The sequence below is a fragment of the Pteropus medius genome, unplaced genomic scaffold (assembly GCF_902729225.1).
Source record: "Pteropus medius unplaced genomic scaffold, Ma_sr-lr_union100, whole genome shotgun sequence".
NCBI classification, from domain to species: domain Eukaryota; kingdom Metazoa; phylum Chordata; class Mammalia; order Chiroptera; family Pteropodidae; genus Pteropus; species Pteropus medius.
Window position 1 is genome coordinate 519744 of NW_024349796.1, and position 2757 is coordinate 522500.

At 38.4% G+C, this 2757-nt stretch overlaps 1 pseudogene; it reads right to left on the reverse strand.

The window, feature by feature from the left end:
• Nucleotides 1-1584: 1584 nt before the first annotated feature.
• On the reverse strand, nucleotides 1585-1703 carry LOC120619343 (uncharacterized; annotated as a pseudogene).
• Between the last annotated feature and the right edge of the window lie 1054 nt (nucleotides 1704-2757).

Genomic DNA, 2757 nt, shown 5'->3' on the forward strand with positions numbered 1-2757 from the left:
ATCACAATCACACATTCTGTCAAAATCTCTTACATACTGAGTTTCTCACTCTGAAATGCCCATGATCTCAAGTTTGTAATTTCCTACAGATGCTCTCTGTCCCTGGAGACACATTCTCTCTCCTTTGAGTGCGAGGCCTTTCTCCAAGAGTCTTGCTCTCATAGGCACACACCCACATCTGCATGCACTCAGGCCTTTGTTGCCGGCCCCTCCCACACCTCAGGCTTCTCACTGGTGATCAGAACAGGGACAGGAGACAGGAAGGGTGGAGGAGATATCAGTAAGTCATCTGCCCTCCACCCACATTTTATTTTTAATTAGTTCTCTTTAATGTTTTTTATTCCTTTCTGGTAGGCAGACAGAGAAGTTCCTGAGTTATATGGTGTGGCTTTTTTTAAGTGTAGCTGTGATGCTAAGGACTAATGAAGGTGAGAAGGCATTTGAGGACCCCTTAGAGTGATGTTATTGAAGGGAAATATTTCACTTTTCCCAAAGCGAAAAAGCCTGTCTCACTAAAAAGTTACTCTCATAAGAATTCTTACCACTGGGAGTATTTCATTGAACTAAGGCACTAGCTCTACAAAACTAACTATAACTTTAAGAGAGATGACACATCAAATTATTAGAAATCATTATTGAATATTGATCTATATTAGGAATTGGCGAACTTTTTATGTAGCGAAGGGTCAGAGAGTGAGTATTTTAGGCTTTTAAACTGCAACTACTCAACTACGCTATCACAGAGTAAAAATAGCCATAGACAACACATTAGTGAATGCGTGTGGCTGCATTCCAATAAAGCTTTACTTATAAAAACAGGCAGTGGGCCAGGTTTGGACCATGGTCCATAGTTTGCAGATTCCTAATCTATGTAAATAACATCTTGTATAGCTCTATTTTTCTTCCTTCCTTCCTTCCTTCCTTCCTTCCTTCTTCCTTCCTTCCTTCCTTCCTTCCTTCCTTCCTTCCTCCCTCCTCCTCCCCCCTCTCTCTTTTCTTGTTACCATTTATATTGAAAATGACTAGATGAAATTTTTAACAAATTTGCAAGTTTTATTTAGGATAGTCAGACATAAAAAGTCAGTAATTTGTGAAAAATTCTCTTTTGGTGCACCTAGAGTCATGTTGAAGAGATAACAGGTCATGTTTTAAAGTAGTGACTGTATTATACAACCAGAACACCTAAATAAACAATTATTCCACTATGATCCCCAACTGGATTTTCATCAGAATCAGACTGCTTCTTCTTATGTAGGCAACACTCTGTAGGATGCTCCTGGTGTGTAAGAGAATAAACCGAGGGAATGAGCCCCAGAATAGAGAAGTTAGAACATTAGGAGACCTTGCTGGTGGGTATGTCTGGGAGTGCCTCACCCCTAGAAGTAGAGCTGGGAAGTAGAGCATCATGAGTTACACAGGTCATCAGTGGGAATGAAAAAAGGGGGCACAAAAGCCAGGTTGAGGAGAACCTCAAAGACTACTTCTAACTCGAAGGATTAGTGGTCCAATTAAGGTTTTTAATTTTTTTTCTCCTCTTGTAAAATCTCATCTAAAGATATCTGTTTGTTTGTTTGTTTATTTTAAAGCCTACAGCTCCAGGTATTTCTAGGTGGTCTCCCATCCAAGTACAAACCAGGCCTGACCCTGCTTAGCTTCCAAGATCAGACGAGATCAGGCATGTTCAGGGTGGCATGGCCATAGGCTAAAAACATCTGTTTTTTGAGCCAACATAGCTATAGAGTAATTGCAGACTTGTATGTTGCTGCACTCTTTATAAGCTTTCTTTTGCTCTTGAAGTGCTATTTAAGTTTGGCAACTATTTGTGAATAGTAAATACAGTAAAGATGTTACAAAAAATTTGGTAGATTTATTCATATTGACATATTTACACAACATATTGTTAAATGAAAGAGAAAAGCAAATTGAGAAGTCCTTGAAGGAAAATCTCTTGTGTGTACGCATGTGTGTTTGTTTGTATGCACACACATTTGCCTAGGAAAAATTTCATACGGATATGTACAAATTTTAAACACTGCTCATTTCTGGGCAGCATGGTACTACTAAGGTACTATAATATCTCCTTATCCATTTCTCCGTCTCTGTCTCTTCCTTTACATAAGCAAACATTAAACTTATAATTCAAAAGGGCAGTGAGGATATTTCCATTCAGAATGTTTTCTAAAAGTTTAATAGTCATGACTTCAATTCTAAAAAGAGATACTATTCATGTTGAGCACAGGAAGAGAAACCTTGCTCTTACTTACCCTGTTAGGTCTGCTTTGCCCTTTCCACTTGGGTTGCTGGAGTATAGCACACTTCCAGTCATGATGTAAGAATGTATTTTATCAAGAGAAGGGATGCATTGTCTCTGCAGCTACATTGTGGGTCAACAGCTGATTTGCTATATTAAGGAAAAAATATACTTGAAAACAGTGTCTTGTGCAGTTTTAGGCAAATTACTTAACTTCTCCAAAACTATATTTCCTCACTTCTGTAAGAGGATTAATAACACACACTTTACAAGTGTATGAGGGTCAAATGACAATATAGAGAAAACACCTAGCAGAGCCTGACATATGGTAAGTGCTAAAAAAAGTTAACTCTTTTCCTTTTCTCACATTTTCTTTCTCCTCTTGCAACAGCGTTCTCAAATGAGAAGAGAAGGAACTGAGTTATGCTGCCATCTTTAATAAGTCCCATCATAGATTCTTTCCCAAATCCCAAGTCATTTGCTTTCTCTCTTTCTCTAAGAAGGCA